This window comes from Calonectris borealis, chromosome 3 (assembly GCF_964195595.1).
Source record: "Calonectris borealis chromosome 3, bCalBor7.hap1.2, whole genome shotgun sequence".
NCBI lineage: Eukaryota > Metazoa > Chordata > Aves > Procellariiformes > Procellariidae > Calonectris > Calonectris borealis.
Window position 1 is genome coordinate 124,109,593 of NC_134314.1, and position 25,692 is coordinate 124,135,284.

The 25,692-nt window shown below is 45.6% G+C and overlaps 1 protein-coding gene across 1 annotated transcript in view; it reads right to left on the bottom strand.

The window, feature by feature from the left end:
- The window catches only part of BMP2 (bone morphogenetic protein 2), a 204,717-nt gene that overhangs the window by 21,583 nt on the left and 157,442 nt on the right, over positions 1 to 25,692 (bottom strand). Inside the window, exon 3 of the mRNA XM_075147733.1 lies at positions 12,603 to 12,716. The gene's annotated coding sequence lies outside the window, so the exon portion shown is untranslated. The remainder of the gene's footprint in view (positions 1 to 12,602; positions 12,717 to 25,692) is intronic.

Here is a 25,692-nt window from a genome sequence, read left to right on the forward strand (position 1 = left end):
ATATTTCCTGACTCATCAGAGCTCACAATGGAAAGCTTTGTACTGTCTGAGGGGAGAAATTCCAAGTTTCTGTCCATGAAAGAGCCTAAGTTCTTTAAAAATCATGACATGTTTATGCAGAGTAAAACAATTTTAGGTCAATTTAGGACATTCCGTCCCTCTAAAATCTGTACTGCTGAACTTGTGTCTAGATGATAGGAAATCTATATGTTTTAACAAGAATGTTTTACAATACCCAGCTATATTTAAAACAAAATCTTCAAAGCCTTTGACACATGCCCAATGCTTTATACAATGGTCTGCAAACAAAACCTTGTTTGCAGTTTTGTTTATAACTGACTCATGGCTTGTCTATTCTGAAATCATGGGACTACCCCAGAGGTATGACGATGAAAACTGCTTCCAGTTGAAAGGCTCTCTATGGAAACAAAGTTCCATCAGACACGATGGTTCAAGAAGCCTCAAAATGTTTCATTTGAAATATCCTGCCTTTGATTCACTTTTGCCCTATCAAAGGCAAAGCAAGGATTTAGAAAGAGCCCTGCCTGTATTGCTGACATACCTGGAAGCAGCAGAGGATGTGACCCTGAAGTGGGCATCCTCTGCCTTGTGCCCCAGCAGGGAAACTGCAGAAGCTGCCTGCAGCTCCACGGTGCGCTGGGATCAGCAGCGAGTTCCCATCACCCAGCCCATAGCACAGCCACTCAAATACCAGCAGCAACACCGGCAAAAGGCCGTCAAGTTGCTGTGCAGGGATGGAGCAAGGAGCCAAAGGGCAGGCGGGGGACCAGGAGTACATTAACTTTTCCCTCAGAAGCAGAAAGGCATCAAAGTACAGCCTCAGCAGAATTGCTGCAGAAGGGAAACTGAGCAGCTGCCAGTTCCAAGAGCTGCTGCTTTACCTGAAGTTAAAAAAGGAAAGAAAATGTAGTTTCTTTTGGTTTCCTGAGAATCAGAAACCCTGGATTTCTGCCAGCCTTAAAAGAACTCTCTACGTATACCCTTATGTATAGATAATGTATCTCTCTGGATACCTTATCTCTGAGAACTCTCCAGCTGAAAAAGCTTGGCTGAAAGGTGCCGTGTTCATTTTGATATTGGTACCCAAGGTGAGACAAACAGAGATCAGTCTGTTTCTTCCTTAGCAAAAGTAAGGCTGCAGCAAAGGGGAGTATGAGATGACTGGACTTTTTCTGGTTCAGGGAAACATCCCATCAGTCTGGGATCCAGTTACGTACTGAGTCTACAACAGGTTGCATTTAGGACCATGGGCGAATCATTCCTCGCAACTTGCCTCAGTTTCTACACCTGAAATACCAAGTTAAATAGCTACCAGGCATTGCATAACCCAATGTATATAATTTAGGATGTGCTGACATGCCATATTGCCTGAGCACTTGGTCAGAAAAAATAACAAACAGTATTGATATTACAATAATGCTAGCAAATTATAGACGTCTACAATTACATTAAATTAAAACCTGGTGCCACTCACAATAGTCAGATGGGGCAGCATGAAACAGGAACCATATTACAATCAAACTGTTTCAGCTTAAATATTTGAGGTTTGGGGCATTTGGATTTAAAAATAAAAAGCTCAAATTTATATAGAGAGCTCAGGTAGTTCAGTTGAAACAAACCTTACTTTTCACAAAAAAATAGTTTCAACAACAGATTTTTCCAGTCAACCGTGTTGTACTGCAACAGAGTTTGTCAGACTTATCTCCCTGCTACTTCTGGTGTTACTTTTGAGCACAGTTCAGATTTTGAATCTGATTCCTTCCTGTCCAGCAATCATTCATTAGAGTACGTACTTTTTTTTTTTAATCAAAGCTGGGATTGCACCATGAACCAATTGTGTTGGCTGAAGCACTTTACATGCAAGAAATAAAGACAGCAGCATATGCCTGAAGGTACTGCTCAGAGCTTAATTAATACCAGGGTTTTTCAGCCTGGTATTAATACCTTCCTCTTGAATTGAATGGGACTTGACCTTGTCACAACAAGATCAGGGCAAGTCTGTGAAAACAATGTTATGACATCAAAGCCAAAACAAAGGAATGTCATCGCATGTGTCAGAGGAGGATATGATGGGGTCCTCTTACAGTAGCAAAATAATGTCAGCGTGACTCCTGAGAAACCTTCTCAGCTACCAAGTTTCTCTATGGAAAGGGAGTGCAATGGGAGAACCTGGCAGATGGCAATTTCTTTAAATACCAGAAGATGTGGATGCGGACCCTAGCTGGAGTAAAGAGGCTCTACTGACTTTAATGGAGCTGGCCAGATTCACATCTGCTGGAGATCTGGTCCACTGCAACCAAACTGAGGAAAGGATGTACCGCCTCACTGAAGGGCATATAAATTCATCATCAGCGTGCTCGGGCATTGCTCCCCATCCCTCATCGTGTAAATAAGGCCACATCATTTTCATTTGCGGGTAAGAGCTCTCAGTTCCCCGTGCCCCTCTCCAGTACGAAAACCCCCACTTACGGCTGGTTACTTTTCCGCCTGACGCTTAGCTGGAAGAGCCGCACTGTGAAATCCCTGTTCCCGGCAGCTACCGCCTCGTACGGGGGGAGTTCCCCTGTGCCCCCTACCCTCCCCTCCAAGACTTAACAGTACAGCCTTAGAAAGGGGATTTTCCAGTATAAACAGAGCTAAGCCAAACTCTTCTCCTGGCCTCTCCGTGCCCCAGCCCATATTTGCCCCACGTATAATTACCTGTGGATTTCACCTAGAAGACAGAGGATTTCACTTATAACCCCAAATAGGCAGGCTCTGACGTAATGGCAGTCTGAGGAATATAGGTCAGGGAGGTGGCCTGGCCACTGGAAATGAATTTCTGAAGCAGAATGAGCAACCTTGTTAGAGGGGAAGATAGTAATCAGCAGTGGTCCTTGGATCTAAACATTTCACCTCCAGCACTCTTGCAGCTACAGCCCTCATCTGTTTCACTTTCCTATTTTAAGTTCCTGACTCACATCCTAAATATTGACTTCTATTTTTCTATTAGCACTGGATTTTCAGCCTCCATATTGACTTTGACTGTACCTATGGTTGATACTAAGCCTCTCAGGTCAACAAACTTTTATAGCTGTTAGCTGCTTAAACCACATTGGGCAGGAACTGGCACTATAGAGCAGTAGCTAGAAGCAATATTATTGGGAATTATAAATTATTCCTCTGCCTGAACTTTTCCTCTTATTCACATAGCTACATTCATTTTTAAACATGTGTCAAATGAATCGCACAGGGAGGACAATTGGCACTCTGTGATTTTGGGAGCACCCGCCACCACTAGCAGGGATGGATTCTCCTCTGGGAACAGTGGAGTAACGCAGAAGAAGTTATAGCAGGGGTACAACAGCGTAATCTGGGCTGGTAATACCTGTGAGGACAGACAACACCCAGCCGGAGGATCAGAAGCCCCAAATCCATCTTCATTGTACACACAGACTCTTAATCGTCTCCTTTGGCTAACATTTTAGCAGTACACGTAACTGAGCTGTTGCAACCAAACATCAGAGAGACCTGGCCATCCATCATTTGTAAAACACTTAATGTAGGTAAGAAACAATAACAACATTAAAGGAACATTACGGCAGTGACAAAGCCAAGCCTAAAAAATGAGGAAACACAGCAATTAAGATTAACTTATGCCTCACGGTATAATATTTTTCTGCAGACCACATACTATTTCTTGGAATGGGACCCATGCTCAGGGGGACATGGAAGGTCCAGCTTGCCACAAGCCATGTCAAGTATTTTGCTGACATAGGACGACTGCAGCATTTAGATGTGAGAGGAATTGTATATAGCTGCATCCCTTAAAAGATGCCCCTTTGGGCGCTGCTGCCCTGGGGACTTACCCAGCACACGTCCCTGCACAAAGAACTCACAGAAATGGCTCGTTTCCTACCATCCCTCCTCTGCCACTCAACCTCACGGACAGCCAAAATGTGACCTGGATTTATCTTAAATTTTAAGTCCATGCCATGTTCAGTTTAATGCTTTCTAAAAAGTGGTTATCACTAATGAAATGATTACTGGGATGATAAGCTATGAATGACTTATTCATGCAGTATTTTCAGTCCTTCATCAGTCTACTAGATCTTGTGCTAATGTTCCAGTCCTTCACATACTGATGAATTTTTCATGTGCTACCAGGCCTTTTTTCAAGCGAAGACTGCCAAACTAATGCAATCTAGCCATTTAGTAGGCTGTTTCTTTCCTTTTTTGTTTTTCTTACCCCATACCTTGAGTACAAGCCTGTGGAAGGAAGGAAGGGTCTGTCAGAGAACTTGTATGATATTTGTGATTTATTATTAATTGCTGGCACAGAAGCCCCTGCAGGTCACAGGACCCTGCCTGGGCTAGGCAACGTATTGATGCTGTGCTAGGCAATGTATTGACTAGGAAGAGGGTGTCCTTTTCCCAGACCTTTTAACTAGGCAGAGGTAGTTTCCCCCCTCCTATGTAATGGGAAGGGCAACAAAGGCGCTGGCTGATCAAGTGCACGGGGGGCCATGCTGCAACAGAAGCCACGCAAGTGCCTGGAGCTGAACTCAGATCTACGCAGCACCGCAATGCCTCTCTTCCCCCCTGACAACATGTTCCCATTCCTCCCAGCTCTCAGTGCAAACCTGAGAAACATGCTTTTTCCTTGCCTAAAGTCTGCAGAATTACAGTTTTCAAGGATTTACCACTTAATGGCAAAGTTCTGGCCCACAATTACGCTGTGTTCTCTCTGCCAAAGCACATACATGAGTTGTAATCAGAGAGCGTTTTTTTCCCATCCTCCCTCCAACTTTGCCATGAGGTGGAAGAAACTGCGATGGGTTGCGCTCGCTTTCCCCTGCTGTGCCAGGAATGATGCGTGCCTCGTCCCAGAAAGCTGTAGCTCAAATCCTGCCGCAGAGAAAGCACCAGGCTTGCAGCACGCAGCCCACGGCCCCACCAAAGCCAATGGGCATTCTTGCGCCCGCACCTTGTGGCAGGATCAGGGCCACAAAGTACAGGCCATGCAAAGCGAGCAACACATCACGTAAGTTTGTGTTTTTCAGATAAAGGCTATTCTTCACCATCTCCTTGATAGAGAGGTGGTTTGGGCTTCTTAGACTGATGACAACTAGATGTAACGAGAAAGTAACATTTATTCTACTCTTAACAGTTCAGTTTCATTTGTAACCCAAAAAATGATGTCTTGAACATGATCATCACATATTTTGTCTCTTGTAGTAGGTATGAACCCTTCTCCCTTCAACATTTTTGTGAGAATATGCTGGTGTCAGTGGCAACAGAGACCATGTGAGCATAAACGCCGTATGGAAACTGGCCAGCATGTTTTTACTCTGAACCAGTGTTCAGAGTAAAAACCTAACTCTGTTTTGACAGAGATTCCCTGTACAACTTTAGCCAAGTCTCTCAGGTATTTGATAGTTCAGTTTCTCATCTGTACAACAAGGAAAAGGTAATCCTGCCTTCCGCAGAGCGCTCTGAGGATGACTGCGCTGGCTTTTGGGAGGGACTCTGATGTACAGCATGCATAACGACCCTCAGATACCTAAAACCAATCCTTCTGATGGAAACATTTATAGCCCTTTAGTTCCTAATTCCAGCTATACATTACCACATCAGCAAGATGGAGCAAGATAAGCCTGTTGTCTTAACCAGATCCCTACTAGCTGATCAGTTAGCATTTTGACTGTGCTAAGCCAGCACACTTGCTTCTGTGCTGCCCCCCTATTCTGCGAGCGATGCAATTATCAGGCATTTTAAAAGAAAAGACACACACACACACACACAAAAAGCAGTGCTTTGTGAACTACCTGCTGCCATCATGGTCCCAAGGGACCCAGCCCAGCTCTGCTGTGCGCCTGCTATCGGCATCACTTGTGTACTCTGAACGGCTTGTCCTTACCCCATCACTCCACACATGGGAGACTATCCCCTTATTACCCTCACCCAGGGCCCTGACCTCAATTATTAACTGCATTTAGCAAGGACATTATTAAACCTGACTCTCTGCTCCCAGATGAGCTATCATGTGTCTCTCTTTAACCCAGCAGGAACCTTTTTCTCACCCCATGCCCTTCTTATTACCCTTTAATGTGCCCTGAAGCCTCTGGAGCAACCCCATCCATCCCAGATAATATCATTTCTAGAAGGAGAGTAAAAAAAACCAAAAGAGTCCATTCCTGAACATTTTTTCCTAACTGGATCCAAAATATCTTTCCATTTCCTTTCTATTTTAATCATCCATCTCTAATAACAAATTCTAAAAACCAACAGGTCTCTCCAGCCACCGAAAACTGCTCAGCTGTGGATTAAAGCACGTTACAGTTTTTAGCTGGACACTAGTTCTTTATGCCTGTGAAAACTGATCACAACTGTCTATTATGATTAAAAAGCAAGTAGATATTAATAACTAACTACTAATTAGCTCACATTTTAATCGCGGCTTTTATGCCAAACAAAACCAGGAGTGCCACTGAAACATAATATATAATGTCAGCAAATGTCTCCACTTCTGTGCTTGGCAAATGCAGCTTACAATGTGCTGATGACATCAGGGCACTGAAGGGCATTGGGCAATGCTCCGTGCTCCTCTCGGGCTTTGGCACAGGAACAGCTCTGCGCCGGGCTGCGGTTGGGGCATAACCCTGGGTGCAAGTTAGAGCAGTCTTAAGGCAGCTTTACTTCATAAGCAGCAGCAAAAGCCCAGTGGAGGCTGTTCCAGCGGCTGAACCGAGGAGACCTCAGCAGCCTCTAATCCTGTTTTCTCCTTCCTCACTCCTCTTCTGGAGGCTTTTATACAGTGGGATCTGTCAGGGCTCATCTCACGTTGGCAAGGGAATGCCTCTGTGTCACCCCCAAAACCCACAAGCGTGTGGGAGACCCTTGGTAACCTCAGTTGGTTAGAGGTATCTGCAGTGTATCTGCATATCTCAAAGGCTGTAGCCTTTGCATGACCGATTCAGCAGCGATGGTGGCTGCCCAGCCAGCAATGCATCCCTCCCATCTCCTTCATCTCCAGTACCAGACACTAGATACTATACCAGTAGTCCTCGTTGCAGTGCTCCATGGCTTCACCCAACCATACCTCACGCTAGCACCGTCTACCTTGCTCCCTCCGCCCAGCTGGGCAATCTCACATCTCTCCCAAGACCACCTTGTGCAAGAAAAACTACTCCGGGGCTGCGCTTCTGAAGATAACCACCATAGTTTGCAATTTCCACTACCGTCCTCTACTACATGTTTGTACGGTGCCCAGCATCCCAAGGCCCTCATCTCCTTCAGAGCCCCTAGGGGCTGCTATATTGCAAAAAATACATACCAATGAACAGTTGGAGAGCACGCAAACATTCATCAAACCTATCCTTTGACTTATGGTAAGCAGCTGAAAAACGCAGCAGCCTTCAAATAAAGCGCTGTGACTGAATATTGCAAGCACGACGAACGGTTTGTGGATGAGAATGCTCCCTCCCCTCAAAATATTTGTTTTCAATACCCACAAAGTAGTATAATGTCATTTAGCGAGGAAAATTCTGGCAGTCGATGCACAATCTGGCAGAGCTACAAGTACTGTAGGTGTTATGATACACACACAACATGTTTTACAAATAGAAAGTGGTTTCCAGAGTTCTTTAATATATTCTAATTTCCCCCACCTCTGCCCAAAAAAGCTGCAGTTATGAAAATACTGTTGCATACTGAAATATTAAACTAGAAATCTGAAGAGAGTTGTTTTTTTAAAAAGCTCTCTTTTCAGCTATTCCTTCTTCTCTTTTTTTTTTAAGTCAGGTATGTTTTTAGCAACTTAAACAGGTTGGGTTACCCACAAGAAGTAGTAATTTTTCCACCTAGCAGATTGAGGTATTCATACCCTCTTTAAACATTTCTAAATTTATTCTCCAGTATTATTCAAATAGAAATATTTGCATGTACACCCTGAATCGGATAAAACCCTTTCAGTACTAACCCATGGGTAGAAACCACACAAATGAAGAAGATTAACAAAATGCACCTTCTTTGAATCCAAAGAGCCTTTGGAAGAAATCCTTCCAAAAATCCATCCTCAATTGGTTATTAATATTATTTCTCCATTTTACAGGAGAATCCTGAATCCTGCTCAAGAGCAAACCTAGTAGCTGTACAACATGCAATGAGATATACCCCTTACCTGAAGAACTTAGTGGCTAATAGCCAGATGGGTAAGGAGTTATTAGCCTAATTTACAGGTGGGAGACCAAAGAAAAAAGAGACCATATGGACCGCTCAAGGCCACCCAAGACACCTGTGTCAGCACCAAGAACCGAATGGTTTTCTTGCACACTAGTCCCATGCCTCAGTCACAACACAAGGCTTCCTTCCCAAGAAATCGCATCAGCTGCTTCTTGTGAATTTTCAAGGTGTAGAAAAGCTGAGTTTGAACTTTTTCAAGACTCTGAGGTCACCAGCTCCATTCTCAGGTGAAGTGACCACACTCACTTTCAGGAACAAAAACCCCTTGCAGAGCATCCAGGCGTGAGCAATGAGTCACGCTGCTGTTTGTCAACGACTGCCCCATCCAACCTACCCATCCAAAGAAAAGCATGTCTACTCTTTGTGTGTGGGTACTTCCAAACCAGACCTTCACACAAAATCACAGAGTGGAGACACCAACCTGAGCCCACAAGGAGCATGCCAAGGACATACCATGCAGCGCTAACAGTAACATTAGCGCTGTACTAGCATCCTACCCCTGAACCAAGAAGCGGAGGTGTGGGGGCCTTACTTTCTCTAGGCAGTGCCTGCGGGCACGTAACAGAGCAGGTCAGCACAGAACTGAGTAAGTCTTGCTGCTTTGGTCAGCACTAACTACCCAGTGCTCATCCGCACAGTGAAGATATGTCAGAAGTTTCTTCTGGGAACCTGAATGGCTGGGCAGATGTCTGCTGGTGACATCCAAACCCAGTGTCCTAACAGTTTGATAGGTATTTTCATAATCCAAATGAAGATGTTTCCAGTTTGTCTCAGACGACAATCTCTAGGAAGTACACTGTTCTTGGTTCACTTCCTCGGGATGGGGGATTAGCAACTAGGCAATGAGTTCCCCCATAGGGAGAACAGCAAGGTGGAGGGAAACTGCAGTCTCCTATCGGGTTTGGCAGGCTGTGCTACTCCAAGTACAGGAAGACCTCAGAGAGCAGGACCTGGAAACTACTGGGGTTTCTCAGGCTTCGTGACCTGTTTATTCCCACAGCCTACAAAAGTACCATGTTCAATCCACTACATCTGTTCCACAAGGAAGGACAGCCTTTCCAATTGCAAACACCCATGCTGCCAGCATGGAACATCTCCCAGACATCTTTTAATTGCTATACATGAGGCATGGGGCTTCGTGTAGATTGTGATGAGGGAGAAGCTCTCATGCTGCACTGCTACTGAAGAGGGGATGACGTGATGCTGAGAACAGGGCTAGCAGTGTGGTACCTGTGCATCAGCTGCAGACCACGACCACAAGGTCTGTCTGTAGCCTGAGGACAAAAACTGAGAGAATATGTTGGTGCAAATTACATGAATTACCTAAATAATGCTTGCTAGAAAATTACATCCCAATTCTGCCATCCGTTAGTCTGCAAATAGCTCCACAGACAACAGAGGAACTAACACCAAAATAAAATATTACTCAGCAAAAGCTGGGGCTGAGTGATCTAAGTGCCTTCAGCATTTCTTACCTGTTTGCAAATAAACTCCCATCTTTACAACTCTATTTATTGGGTCAGATCCTCACCTGGCCAGCTCCTCTGAAGTGAACTCAACAATGCTGATTTAGGCTAGCTCTGAATTCATGATTTACAAGCATTTGCTGATAGTTACTGCAGCCTGTTGCCTGTCTCCAAGTTGTTTGCTAAATTCAGTAGTATTGCTTGTGGTATTTCTACTTTCTGCTGCTGCACATGTGCCCCAAGTCATTGGGTTATGAATGGTGAGCCCAGCTTTGCAGTACCCATCAAGCCATTTCTGAAAGGTTTTTTAACCTGGCTCTTCCCCTTCAAAGTTTGACCTGGGAGATGTAACCCTGACCGTCAGTCCAGTCTCCAGACGAGCTGAGTCCCAACCCAGAAGACCATGCGGTTAAGTCCTGAGGGACTTAAGCATGTGCTTAAGTTCTCTGCTGGATCAGTGCCTTTACAACCAGTCCGACTGCTTTGTTAGCAGTGCTGAGCACCAGGGCTGAGCTCCAACAGGAAATAGCAGCTTCCCTTTGAAGTCCTGCCACTGATGTTCACGTAGGTGGGACTTCAAAGAAGAGCCACCGCTTCCCCTCCCAGTATCGGAGGCCCCAGTGTTGGTGAAGCAGTACTGCTGGTTTTAATTGCATTAAGGGATGCTTTAGGGCGGACGATTCAGCCCTTCTCAGAAAAAGGACAACTTAAAAAGGTTCCCATCTAGTGGCAAGAGACCCAAGGAAAGGTTAACTCGCACCCCAAAATACCCTTTAAAACAAAGGTCTGTGGAAAGAAATCTCTTCCCCTTCTGTTAACTGTTTTCCCTAGTGCCACTGAAAACTACCTTGTGTACCTTGTGAGCATCAAGTTTACTCTGGAGCTGTACTCCTGGCCATCGTAAGGGCCCCTCGCCAACTGGGATGTGGATGAGGAATGGCCAACCTCAGCTCCCATAATAGAGATCACTGGAAAAACTGACCTCAACAACAGCTAAACTGAGCCAACATGAAGAAATACCCCCACAGGCGATCTACATGGCTGATTCTGCTGCTGACTGACTGTGCAATCATACACAGGAGCTCCTTTAACTTCTCTCTATCTCTTCTCCTTGAGGGAAACCAAAGCAGAGAAGTCCGCATCTTAAATGGTGTAAATAAATTCAACTGATCAAAACATGGCTCCACCTTTTCTCTTTCCAGTCTTGCTGATTGTCAATATCCATCTCTTCTCTAAATCTTCAACCAGAAGCAGGACCCAGTCAGATGGGAGAGGAATCAGACCCCTAACACAGAAAACCCTGAGAACCACCTAGTACTGCACTAAAGAAGCAGCCAACGTGCCCAGGGAATAAGAGAAACACTGCAGGGTTTACATGGATTAGTAAAGCTCTTCCATGGTCAGATTGCTGGTTTTTCTTTTCCCTGGAATTCACTTCATATATCCAGATTCCATATATGTCTACATTCAAAAGCTAGCTACATAAGTAGGCACGGATTTTGAAGGAAGATGAGTAATTTTGTATTATTTGAGGACTGAGTACTTTGTAACCTCACCACACAGAGTTCAGCTGAGCTTTGCTGTTCGGGTCACTGACTTGCCATAACCTGGTCATCTCACCTGGTCATTTTGTATTTTGTACCTCCACACACAACACTTGCACATTGTTTGTAGAACAAACCCAAGTCAGCAGTAAAGCAGTGTATGCCAGTGGGGAGTAATAAGAGGAGGAATTTTACCCCAGTAAAACCAGCTAAGCAAAGATGTGCCCCAAAAGTGCAGAAAGAGCTTGATGCCAGACCCTGAGGGCCTGACAGCAGCAGCATCATCAGTACGGTGTGACAAGACTGGACTTGACCACTCAAATGATCCCAGCCCAAACCCTGATGTCTGTCCTGGTGTAAAGAATGACCAAAAAGCTGAACTGAAACAATTTCTCGCTCAGGAAGAAAAAATTAGTACGGCAAGTCACTCATGCGCCTTTCAGTGGCACAGCCATGTCGCTATGACTTTGCTCAACCAACTCAACTGCGGAACAGCTTGCATAGAAATGCTTGAAAAAATATCTTTTTATCAACAGAAAAGTGATTTTTTCAAGACATTTCTCTTAAAGTTTTGAGTTTCTACCAAAAAAATGCCAATGTGCATTTTCAGCCAAAATTATGCAACTATTCCATATTCAGCAATTTCTCATTAAAGATTCTTGGGATTTAGGAGTCTGGGGGTTTAAATTGCTATTTTTTCTGAATATTTGATCAACATTTTCCACTGAGGGAGAAAAAATATTCTGGCCAAGTGTAGGTTTCCTTGCAAGGTTGAGAAGGGCAAGGGGGAGGAGGGGTCGCTGTATTTTTCCTTAAAGACACAAACATTCTCTTATAACTTAAGTCACCGCTGCACTTGTGAGCCTGACAAATTTAGAGGACTTAAAATCAATCAATAAAAAAAGAGCTTGACCACAAAGGAAGTTCTGGTCAACCCTTCAGCTTTACATCATAGACAACATTTATTTTATCACAGCCTTAAAAAATTAAAATAGAAAAATGCATCTTCTTGGAAAACAGCAGTTATTTTCTTCCACTGCTCAGATATTTTTGTAAGCCCAGTTCCACCAGCCTCCCTCATGTTGAGAATCACCTTACCCTGCAGGGCAGACCATTTATTTAGAGGCAAGATATTATGTCCCAAGCAGGACACTAAGATGCCTCCACCCAACAAAAACTCTACTGTGCAGCTGAGCTGGACCAGCCTACATCCCAAGTCCAAGTCTGGTTTGAAGCATTACCCATACTGTCTGGATACTGGCCTCTATAAATAAACAGGCAAGAAGGTTTGGAGAAGAGGTGAAGCCCTTCTCATTAGTTGTGAGCAAGGAAGGAAGTTGTACCTTACCAAAGACTGCGGGAATTCACAACTGCCTCCTTCCCTTAATAGCACTGCTGGAGGCAGAGAGGAGCAGGGCAGAGCGGCCTTACAGGGACGGTCCAGCAAAATAGCCGAGACAACCTGTGAAATGAAATACTGCACATGAGTAAGGGTGGCAGAACTTGCCTGACAGATACCTTTCTTGCTGGCTAATCATAACCACAATTTATAGCTCTTTCCATTAAATCTTAGCAAAAGGACTCAATGGCACAGAGACCGATTTGAATCGCTGGCAAACATATGTCTTAACCCATATTTGTTCAGAGAATTGGTTCTGCTCGTTTGTCATCTCCCCCAACATGTTTTTTTGGTTGTTTATACATAATCAGCTTCAGCAAAATTTCCACTGGGAAAAGGTTTCTCTGGTCCAGGAGGAAACTTCTGGTCGAAACACACATAAACAAACCTGCCCAGAGCAGCCAACGGTTTCAGCATTCAGCTGGAGCGCAGAAGACGTACATTTGAAGGCCTGATACAGATCAGGGAGCTGAACTTGGATCTCCTAAATCCAAGAGGGATATCTTAACCCTCAGGCAAGAGGCCGTTCTTGGATGTTGCTTTCCTGTTAGAGTCATTTCATATTGGATGTAAGTCATAAAATACTTGCTGGTAACAGCGAGACCAATTCTGCAGCCCAGAGGCCAGAACACTGAACCAGAAAGAGCAGGAACATGAGGCTGGGTCTCCCATACGCCAAGCGAGTGACTTGGCTATCTACTGGTTTATTGCAGTAATAAGAAAAAAACAAACCCTTTACGGATCCTGTGTCTTTCGAGCGGAATGGAAAAAACTTGAAATCTCACAACATCTTGTGCAACAGGAGAACCATTTCCTACCCGCTGTTACAGGGGGGTAGATCTGCAGCGTTTATCACCTCTTGTCGCCAAAGTCAGAATCTGGCCTGCTGCCTTCCACCCTAATTCAGAATGCACTTTCATCTCTAGTATAAACACCGAAAAATATCAAAAGCCCTGTTGACAGTACTGCTCTCATTTTCTGCTTTAAGAAGTTGCCAAAATGTACAAAATTAAACTCTCCGAGTCACAGTAGGCTGTTTTGTCAGTTTATCCAATCGGTAACGTAATACCATCGTAACCTCTATCATTCTCGCTCTTTTCTTTTTTTCTTCCCCCACCCCCTTCCTTCCTTTCTTTCTTTCCTTCTTAAGCAAGAATTTCCCCTGGAAGGGAACACAGTTCCTCCAAAAATTAAATCACAGCATCAGATTTCAAACCCGCAAATATAAATCAAATATCATTCTGTTGACACTGAGGAATATTACTTTGCGCGACGCATGCTGCCGAAGCATTGTCCAGGTCACGGTAGGTAGACTATGGATATTACCGTGCTAAAGGAGCTTCTCCGGGTATTTTCTCTGAAATTGCAGGAGTCAGAAAGAGGCATGCTTCACTGTCTCTTACCTACTACCTCAAAGAGCACATTCGAGGACTGGCCCCGTATTTTTTCTTTTCTTCCTTGTTCTTTTCAAAACTAATGGGAAATTCTGGGCCTCAAAAAATATATAATTAGATCCTTTCTTATTTCATTAACGAAAACAAGAGCAAAATAAGGAGCACCATTTAACAAACAGCAATTCTGTGGAAAACTTCTAGGAAAACAGGAGCAATGCCAAATGTTTCTCTAGCACCAGAGTTCCTAAGCAGGGAAATACATCCCCACAGTAAGGCATGCATGACATTTGCAAATGACCTTCGCTTGAAATCAAAGTGTAACATACATTACCTCAGTACATAATTCATTCTTAATCTATTAATGATATGACTCATTAACATATTAGTAGCAGTAGCGGTGTTAATAGGAGTAATACTAATAATAATGTCATTGTGGTGCTAACAGGTTTCAACATGCTAGTTCTTCTACACGCATATAACAAAAGGATTTGTGACCCAGCATCACAGAGGTGGTGAGACAAGAAGTTTGATAGCCCTACCAGTTACTTCATGGGATGTGTGCTATTATCTCTTGTTATCTCCCTGAGGAATCACAGAAGATCTAAATGTGCAATCATAAGGATTGTTCAGGTGTAAGATCCCTGATGGTATCTTTGCTGGACATGGGACGAAACCCTAAAGAATGGGTTTTTTCATATTCCTTAAATGTTTCTGCTAGTACTCAGTCAGGCATGAAATGCCTTGTAGGACCTACTGAGCTCTTGTAGAGATTTCCGCTTCTCCAGGTTGCAAGAATACTCTCACCTCAGGGAAAGGTTTTATGAAGTCATTTTGCAGAACTTGTCAAGAACTACTGGGGAGGAATAATGCACCGCCTAAGAAAAGCTGTTGTACATCTTGTTTTCTACCCTTGATTTCCCTGCTCGGAAATCTCACGTAAAAGGACTTGAGGAATCAATCTGTTAGTTTGGGATTTCCAGAAGCACAGTTCCCCTGATGTTGAGGCAAGGTCCCCACACGGCTAAGCCCACCTGCAAGGCTCAGCCAGCACTGCCACGCAGCCAGCAAACACACAGGGCCCAACAAAAGCACACTGACCTACAGCCCAGCTCTTCCAGAGAAGTGTTAGGCTCACGGTAGTTGTATTCTGCAAAGGGAAGATGCTTGCACAGGACAGTTGAAAGTTATTGCGTGATTTCTGATCGTATAGTACAGATCTGATATTATCATAAGCGCAAACACTGCTCACAAGATTTGGGGTGAAATCCAGGTTCAGGTTTCAAGTATCCTTAAAAATCTGCTGCTTTAAGAATCCAGCTTTGGGGTCAGGTCCTTCCTTGGTTGTAGAAAACTGACGATGAAAAGAAAACTGGACAGTATCCCTGGCTTCACGCACAGACAAAATCCGCAAGCACAGGTCTGCCTCTGCACCTCCACGGTCATGGCGCAGGGGAAAATGAGCCATTCTGTGACATCTTGCCATGTGTCCCTGAATCTGTGGGATCCAAAATCCACACTGTAATGGAAAGTAAGACTGGGCAGGCTGGGAGCCACAGTTGGGGTGGAAAATATCCACAGTAGCATTATATAAGAACAATAAAAAGCAAGACTATAATTACCTTCCTGCTCATCCTCACTGTGCTGCAATGAAGTCTCTGCCATTAACATCTCATCTACATACAAAGGTAGTGCATCTTTGAGTATATTAGAATAGTGAAAGCACTACAGCTCTCGCCAGAAAGAAAAGTTGTATGGTGTAAGTCGCTTTGACACCAAAATAACTGCATTCACATGAGGTCTTGTCCCACTATAACCAGTGGTAAAAAAATTAATAGAATTATTTCCCAACAAAAAAATTGAATCAAGGCAATTTTTCATGTAAGCCAGGCCTAAAAATGGTTCTTAGAGTAGCTGCCAGGCAAATTGCCTAATATTCCAACTCTTCCCCAACGGTACCCAGTATGGCTTTTAAAACCCCTGCCCTTGCAATGGCACCAGCTAGCCTCGGGGTCTGCCCAGAGACGCTCAAAAACAGCAATGCTGAAGTTGTAAAACCTTCAGGGATCGATGCAGGCTCCAAATCCAGAATTTCAAAAGAAGGAAAACATCGTAATCGTAGCCTAGTCACCACTCAAGTGGACACCCGTTGAGGCTGATGATGACGATGTTGCTCTGGTGCTGCCTCAAGGGGGATCTCTGGCCCTGAGAGCAGCTGGAGACGGGGCTCCAGCCCCACAGCCGAGGCTGCCGCAGCCTTGCTGGAGATGGCTGGGGCCATCCGAGGAGTTGTCAATGTTTACCGTCACAACTGGTTTATCTGGCTCCCACCTGCTGGCTTTTCAGAGCCCCCAAACTATTATTATCAAGAAAATTGTATTAACTACTACGTGCCCAAGTGAGTAAGTAGACAGGCTCACCCACTGGGAATGGGAAAACAAATTCTCAAAGGCAGATCTCTTCTCCTCCCTTTCCTCAGGCTTACCTTTATTTTTAAAGACAGAATCAAAACCAGCCCAGGTCACCCCATGTCAGGCGGGAGGGATAAGATCCCAGGATCCTCCTTGCCTGTTTTTAGCCTCTTTCATAGCTTCGTCCAGATCACCCAGGTAATGGGCAGAAACCTGCTAACTCTGCGCTTGCTGGAGTAACCTTGCAACCTTGCCACAGCTGTCTGCCTTCCTCCTCCAAGTTAAACAACTCCCTGCAATCTCCACTGGGGTGAGAGATAGCAAGTGGGTTCCCCCTTCCTCACCATCCCAAAAAGAGGAAAAGCTCCCTGATGCCTCTCTCCCACTGTACTGCTGACTCCTGATAATCTGTCCTGTGCAAAGAATATATGAAAGGCCCACGTCTCAGCATCGGAAACACACTACTTGCATCACGCAGTGGCTCCAACAACTTTTGTGTGAGGTCTGCAGAGGTGTGAACTTTACCTTTGCAGTGCTTTTGTGAAGGCTCCACTGCTGAATCTTACTCCTCTCTAGAGGTGGGGACAGTCTTCCCAATGCTTCTGTGCTGTAAGAACATGGGCTTTTATATTCAGGCTGCTTTTATGGAGGCTTTTGAGAGGAGAGCTCCTAAATTGAAACCACATTGCCCAGCCTGAGCCAGAGCCTGCTGCATGAGCCCTGTCTACTCCCCGAGTCTTTCCAATGCTGATCGCTTCCCAGCAAGAGCATGAAACAGTGGGGCTTACAGCTCCCGGGAATCTGCCAGCATGGAAACAGTACTTGACTAACAGCTTACAAACCTCCACCAGAGCTCTGGGACGCTCTTTCGTCTTTCCAGGGTCGTGGTGGGTGCAGAGTGGTCTGAACAGCTCTTTGTGTCTGTAGCTGCTACAAGAGAAACACCTTTCCTCTTTTTTTTCAAAAGAGAAACTGTTGGGACGTGCTCACCATCTCACTCTCTTCTGATAACCCTTTCGGCATCTTTACGTTTTCTGGTTATTCATTTGTTACCCCTGAAATCTGATTCCTGATCTCAGCTCTCTCTTATCAGCCCCTTTCACTGAGGAGTTCCAAAGCAACGGGTTAGTTTTAGTCTTTGCGGTCTTTCTCTGTCCCCGAGGCCTCGTTTTGCTGGGGGAGGAGGTGAGTGATAGGACTGACATTTGTGGGGGGAAGGGGCTGCCATCCATTAACTTGCTGTTATCTATCTATTCATCTGCCCGGCAAAACAAAGGTCTGATTGTTGCTCCAGCTCACAGACCGGCGCTGGCTTCACTCCAGCTACCGTGGGTCACAGTAGCAGAGGAGATATGGAGGCATGGCCCGAGCAGAGCCCAGCAACCAGAATGTAAGGCCTCCTATACGGGCTCTGTGCTGAGGTCTATACAGCCACGTCCTTCCCAACAGTTGGTACCCAAGCTGTGCTGCTGAAGCAAGCAGGAGGTGAGCCCATTCTGGCCACAGGCTTCCTCCGTTTGGGTGTATAAACCTGCCTGTAAAACACGGGATTGATTCTGCACCACCCCAGCATCTGGCAAACCCGTTTTGGGCTGTGCTCTTACTTCAGCAATTATATAGGATATAGGGTGCTAGAACATGAGTTCCCTTATCTCTGTTTCCCACATTACACCCTTTCCTAAGGCAAATTGATGCAGCCCCATTGAAGCCGAGGCACTGATTGACACTAGCTGAAGATCTGGCCCCGATTCTGCCGTGCTTTGCCTCTGGGTAGTCATTTACACCTGTTCAGAGTGCAAAAGGCAACCAGCAGCAACCGCTGGAGCTGCAAAGAGTGAAGTCCCATCCCATCGCCTTCGGAGCCCGACACGCCACGCACCGATCGGTGGCACAGGGCCCAGTTCCCCTTGCATCTAAGTTGGTTTTGGCGTTGCACATAGGCATCCTCTCTTCAGCTTCTAGTAAACCTTGAGATCGCTGCCAAGTCTCTTGAAAGAAAAAATTGTGACCCAGTTCCTGGAGGGTGACTTAGCGTAAATAACTTTCAGTGGCATGATGACACCTTCATGAAATCTAGCAGTGCACTTGTCAGTCCGTGAAATATGGAGCCAAGAACCAGTCCTGATCCAACGTTATATGGTGAATATCTTTTCCTTTCCTTGCACACGTAAAATCCCTCGCAATTTCCAGAAGAACTGCAGTTGTGCAAGCCAAATAGGGCTTGGCTTATTTTCTGAATCATCAAAATAGTGCCAGTTTGCATGGACAACATCAGCTTTTGAGCAAAGCTTGCCAATACTCAAAAAAACCTTTATGCCTGAATTAGACCCCAGTTCGCTGCAGTTAGCTGGCTTTCCTGGCTTGTCTCTTCAGCCAGCTTTAACCTCATAGCCAAAGAGTCTTCCAGGGACTAGGCAGACCGATCTCCACTCACTGCTTGCAATACACCTGCAGGAATTGAGGCTGAACTTTTCTTTGTCATTTTACTGATCTCGGTGACACCCTATCTAGCTTGGCACTATTTGGTGGTCTCCGAAGAGCCTGTGCAAACAATGGTAAAGCTGGACAGCCACCAACACACATCTTCATGACCTCCATTTTTCTTGGAGACTTCCAGGCATGACAGTTTTTTTCGATTGCCATCCAGAATTGCCAGTGAAATTACTGGAAGGCCTCTGGAACCGATTTCAAACAAAATGGATCCAGCGTTTAGATATAAGGCACCATGTTTAGATCTGTGGGTTGCTTTGGGCTTCTAATTTCCATGGGGATTTGCATAATAAAATACAGTAATAGGCTGGGCAAGTACATTGAGCAGTGGCTGTGAGCCAGGAACTAATGAGCTCCACTGCAGACTCTTCAGCTCTGGACAAGTCACTTGACCTTCTAAAGTCACATCATCCCCATCTGTGAAATGGGGATAGTAATACTTGCCTCACAGGGGTGTTGTGAGGATTAATTAGGTGCTGCTTGTACATCGCTTTGATGATGTTAAGAACTACATGCCTGCTAAGTATTGTTATTGTATCATGGCTGGGAAGATATTGCAGTTAGGGCTAAATCCTGCCCTTGGAAAAAGATGCATCTTTCCCCACGTCTTGTAAAATCAGCTGCTAGGCTTGCGCAAGTAGCGTTTATATAACGTTGGTACCAAACATCAATATGCACCTTGTACCTTCGACGTTGCCAAATCCCCAGAACAATAGCCTGCTGGGAGTCATGTGATGCACCATCCCGGTGCACACAGCTTTGGGCAGGAGCCCAACTGCAAACTCTTCCTCTCTCTTCCCCCACAAATTGAAATTAGTAAATGTTTCCATCAGGCATTTCAGCGGTGACCTCAGGTCTAGAGCTCGGTGTGCCATACAAAGCCCACGGGCACACCAGCCCAGGCAACACATGCTACACGCTGCCGAGAGGACAGCCCACATGGGACGGGGTGCCTGGGACAGCCGAGCACGCTCCTGCACACGGCAAAGCCACGAGGGCTGCAGTGAGACGGGATGGCTGCAGGAAGACATGGATACGTGCACGAGCACAGACGGAAAAGGTAAGCTCCCCTTGCCTAAACTCTAACCCTTAGGTGGGCGCTCCCTCTCCCCTATGCTCCCCTGAAAGCAAAGCCCTTTCGCCTCCTCGGCATTTGGGCCTAGATAATATAAAATACTGCACAAAGAAAAGAATTCCACCGACTGCAATGGGCTACGGCTCAGGACCATTAATAGGCTCAAACCACAGTATCCAGCCTACTCAAGGAGCACATAGGAGTTATGCATCCAAATTTCAGTGACATGTAGTGGAAGTCAGCCAAATGGCTCTCTTTGATTCCTTTGAAATTTGAGCCATAACTGTCATTGTATCTTAGACGTGTGAACTGCTCTGAGAAGTCTCCCATATAGATTAGACTGCGATCAAAGAGTTCCACTAAACTGAATTTTATGAAGTCGGAGGGTTGAGGTGAGGCTGATCAGCAGCAATATTATCTGAAAAAAACCCCAAATCTAGCAAGTTTGAAAGGGTTAAAGAAGAAAGTTGTTTGGGTAGACGGTGTACATTAACTATCATTTTCAGTCAGCATGCAATGACTAGTTAGCGGGGCTTATCATCCCCAGCTATGTGAAGAATTACAATAAATGCCTGAAATGCAAGCAGGTTTCCGGCTTAGGTAGGTAAATAATGGAAGTCACTATTTTTGTCCGAGTTGCAAGAATTCCCCCCGCACACAGGCTCCCCACCCCCTCCCCACTGTAACACAGCTAACTCTACTCCCTGCTGTTTGGCAAAATGAAGTCCTTTCATGCATCCTCGGGACTTTTGCTTTGTCTGCAGAAGTAGCCGACTCATTATTTCCTTTTTGGTGGAAAGCGAGAGGTTACATTTTCTGCATTCATTTGTTTTAAATACTTCCAGAATGTAATGACCTAAGGAAGGAGATACGAGCTGCTCTAAGACAGGGACTGCATGATTTGTAGGGAAAAAGTAACAAAACAAGCAACCAGAGCATAATTCTGGCACTGTCAAAGCCTGGTAGTATCCTCCCATTGCCTTCAGTGACATGAGGCTTCCCCTCCGCAGCACCATCCCGTGCAGAAAAAACTCTCGAACTATTCAGTGATTCAGCTGCTATTCGAACAGCCACTGGAGAAAGTCTCTGGCTGCCTCTGCAGGATAGAAATAGGGTAAACTTTGGATAGCACTTAGTAGTAAATAGGGAATAAAGTCATTACAGTCGGGGAGTTTATTCTCATTTAGCCCAAGGCCCTTTTCCCTGCCCTGGCATCCCCAGGCACGTGCCTGACCTGGCCTCTCTCGGAGGCCCCTTTGAGGTTTGGCGACGCAGCCTTCACACGCCAGCTGAAGAAAACACCAGGCTCCAGCCACGGGAGGGGAACTGGGGTGGGATCCCGAGCCCTGTGAAGTCCCATGTTGATTTAGCCAGGCTCCAGGTAAGCCCATGAGAGCCTCAGCCCCTTCTGCCGGTGAATGCACAAATTGTGCCGGGAAGCCCGGCAGAGGCATGGAGACGATGGTGCCAGGGAAGGGTTAACCAGCGCCACGGCTGGAAGAGCGTCCTCCCTCGCTGCTTCACACATGCCGTATTTCTTAGCAAAGTGAACATATTAACACTGGCATGCTCCCACACACCGCCTTGGCTCTCCTCCAGGAGATCATAACCCAGCTATTTGGCACACAAGGCCGCAATTTTATTTACACAATCAACTTCTTGATAAACATAAAACTTACAAAATATACCACGCCCTTAAAATAAAAAAGGAAAAAGTTAGGGGGGAGAACTGCAGTAACCTGACCTTCTCAGCCAGAAGGGCCAACCTGCTTTGATTTGATACCCCCATCCCCAAAGAAATCACCTGTGGATACATGAGGGTTTGCCCTGGCTTTAAGGCAGGGTCCTGCTCGGGGGAGACACGGAGGGACTCCACGGGGCTGGGAGCTGCCAGAAGGATTTGGTCAGGTTTCCTCCTGGGCACCAGGGAGGGCAGGCACCTATGCACCGCTGCACCTATGGCCCTTGTGCCCCCCATCCTCACCTCCTCTCCTGGTGCCACCACTGCTCCTGGCTAGCGTAGCTGTCCCCTCGGGAGGGGAAGAGGGCCCTGCTCTGCCAGTAACCCCAAAATAGTGGGAGCCGGCCTCCCGTACTGCTCTTACCCACTTCTTGACGTGAATCTTGGCAGAGGAGTCTCTGCATCTCTATGAACGTTATAATTTTCAACTCTACGTCCCTTAGTCAATCTAACCAACTGCAAGTGGAAGTTGTTGGTTTTATTTTGGGAGGAAAACATTGCCGATTTCATATGGCAACCAGATTTTCTGGAGACATACTCCACTTTGCCAGAGGACCAGTCAATTCAGCTGGGAAGCAGGGAAGCCGAGAAGCCTAAACCTTCAGCAGCCCCCCAGGGCACCCGCTGCCTTGGGTGAAGTTCTGCCTAAACATCGGATAAAACTGCATCAGCCTTGCAATGAACTGAGAGGCACACATGTGCATGCTGCTTATATCTGGGGTCACCTGAACTCAGCTCCACCACCTTCTCCTTCACCTTTTGAGCTCACATTTCTCCACTGACCCTTCAAAGCAATTGTCTTGCTTGGCTACTTGACAAAAGACTCACAACCTCACTCCATCGACTCTGTAGGCACTGGAGACCAGGGTGGCATCTGGTGCAAGCTCTCCAAGAGCCGGGGCTAATGGTTGTTCTGCTAAGCTTCAAACTGGATACATGAAGACAAGGAGATGCTTAAACATAGCCTAAATCCCACTCGAGAGAAACTGCATGAGAAAAAATAATGGGCCAAGGGCATTAAATTGATTTATACTGGCTGAGGATCTGGACATATCTGCTTTATTCCTTGCAGATAAAAAGATCTGCCTGAGGCTAATAAGCTTTTGATAGTTTGGGAAACAAAGATTGATTCTTTTTTTTTTTTTTTCTTTTTCCCACAAATAGGAAGAACCACCTTCAAATACCTGAGACACACTGCAATCATTTAGACAGATAAACATCTTGATTGCTAGAGATAACAGGAGCTGAATGGTTGGCCTCAAAACCAAGCATTCGTGACAATTCTTGGAACAAGAACATTATTACTCTCCATTTCCACAACAATTTCCGTACAACTGCAAAGAAAACCCTTCTCCCTTTGCAGCTGAAAAATGTACTGTAAACACGCTACCCGAAGCCTTGCCATAGTTCCTGAACACCCGGAGGTGGGTGGGTGAGCGGGTCCCCTGGGCCATTCTCTTGGGCGCACTCAGGGTCCGCGTTGGAGCCTGAGACACTGGTTCCTTTGGATGAATACCTGGCTGACCTCGCTATAAACATCTGAGATGTGAAAGAAGGCCACCTCCCAGGAAAGGACAGGAACACTGGAGATTAGAGCCAAGGCCAAGGGAAGAAAGTCTGCAGGACTGGGTAGTCTTGTATCATGGCAAAAAGCACTTTCTTGAACAGAGAGCAGGGAGTTTCTGAAATAATCTAGTTGTTGCCTGCCAGACATTTTGTTTCTCTTCACAGGCTGGGAAAGGAGAACATGGGTCCACCTAAGCAGATTGCAACTGTGATGGAAGTTTCTCAGGCTATCCATTACAAAACAACTACCACGCATTCACTCCTCTCTCTTCGTCTCCAAAAAGTAGCAGCTGAAATGAGAGTCACCAAGATCTGTCAAGAGGAGATCTTGCCCTTCGGGGACTGCACCTTGGCTCATGTGGTCAAGTCACAGAGGGATTTTGGGGACGCTGCAGGAGGCTACTCCAGCCAAAGAGCTTGTGGGTGCCCTCTTATTTTTGCAGCATCCATCCCGTAAGGGTCTTGCACCCACCACTGTAACAAAACATTTGCAAAGAGTAATTTAGATCTGTCTGCTACATATTCAGCTGCACATGAACAAAAGGCTCTCCTTGTATTGTGAATCATTTCTTCAAACACCAGGTGTTGCCCGATTTCTCCAGACTGGCCAACTCCTACAATTTTATAGTGAGTAGTACCACATCTAGTGGCTTTCCACTAAAATAATTTGCATGTACCTAAGAACCTCATCTCTTATTTAAAGTCAACTTCTATCCTCTGTGAATGCAGGGATCTGAGTGTCTCTGATGCAAAATCCAGAAGGCAACTTTCGCCCAGCTCTAGGTACTAAAATCTCAGGATTTCTAAAGCCAATCTCAAGATTACACATTTTTGGATGCTAACGTGACTACTGCCGTATAAAAAAGAAACAGCTCTCAGTATGCAGGCAGTTCATATAAGAAGTGCTATAAGCCAGCAAACCAACTGAACAGGTTTGCTGAAAATATGTTCTACAAAGAGCTTCATCTGTTAATCTTACATAGTATACATTACCTCCAAAAACTGTATGTCTTGTCAGGAATGACACTTAGATACCAAGTATTTCCAGTTGCATGTAACCACTTTGCACACCTCTGTCACTGCCCTTTCGACCCAAGCACGTAGAAGGGTGCTCCATCCACAGAGACAACGGCTCATGGTCTGTGCTGTTGGCTCTGTACAGACTCCTGTGTAGCTGCAGCAGCAGCAGCAGCTTTTCTACAGGGCAAAGGTGGGCTGAAGAGAGCCCACAGCTATCAGTCAAACCGCCTCATCTAATGCAACTCATCCCAGAAGGATTATACCACCAGCCAATGGCCTAGAGCGGCTCCTGCACCACAGCTCTTTCTGTTGCTAAATTTAGGGAGAAAACACTGGCAGGATCAAAAGCAGTGAGTACTCAGAGCTCCCTTGAGACTTCCCATATCCTTGCCACCATTTGCAAAGTTAAAGGGCTTTGCAAAACTGAGCAGCCATAGGGAGGACATAATTTGGACCAGCAACCACTGCCCCTGCAGAGTAATGCTGGGATGAGGATAAAATACAAGCAATCTTCTCGCCACCTGACCTTCACACCTCACAACTCACGTTGTGTTTGCGCCCCTCTCCTCCTGCACTTCTGCCCTCTAAGACTGAGAAACAAAGACCAGGGAGAGTCAGGGCCCAAACTAGAAGTATCACAGTTCTGCAAGAAAGGACCTTCAAGTTGAGGGACACTTCCAACAGGAGCACTGATGATTTCTCAGAAACGGGCTCCAAATTAGCCTAGTCAAGCCTATTTCAGAGCCACAGGAGGGCAAGATGTGGAGGAGGACTTCAAGGGTGCTTTCAAATGAACTGAATCAGAGGTTTACCCAACCCCACTCTTTCAGAAGTTTCTGAATAACGCACCAGCTTGAACCACTGGAAAGAAACAAATAAATGAGCTGGCAACTTTCACAGGGAGGAGCCTTGAAGCCCAGTTCCCAAGACCACGCCAACCAGCTCCGTGTGACAGCATACAGGAATGAAAATAGGTAGGTAACATTAACAGAAATACACTGAAACTTAATAACAGCGGCTTGTCAGGACATGCACCGAAGAGAAATGGCTCATAATAGCTACAGCTTGTATTATGAATGTTTCATAGCCATCTGGCTAACAGAGCTGCCTAAACTCAACTGATGTTTTGTGTGTGCTGTGGTAATCCACGGTGCATGCTCTGGAAGGAGACTGTCAAGCTGAAATCCTAACATCTGTATTAAAAAGAGACACCGTTTCTCTTGTCAGATGAAAATGCCTTAGAATAACAATGCAGCAATGAACAGAGCCCCTAATGAGCTAAGGCTGTGTCCTCCTTTGGTGTAAATCAGCAAGGTTTGCTCAGGACAAATGGAATTATCCCAAT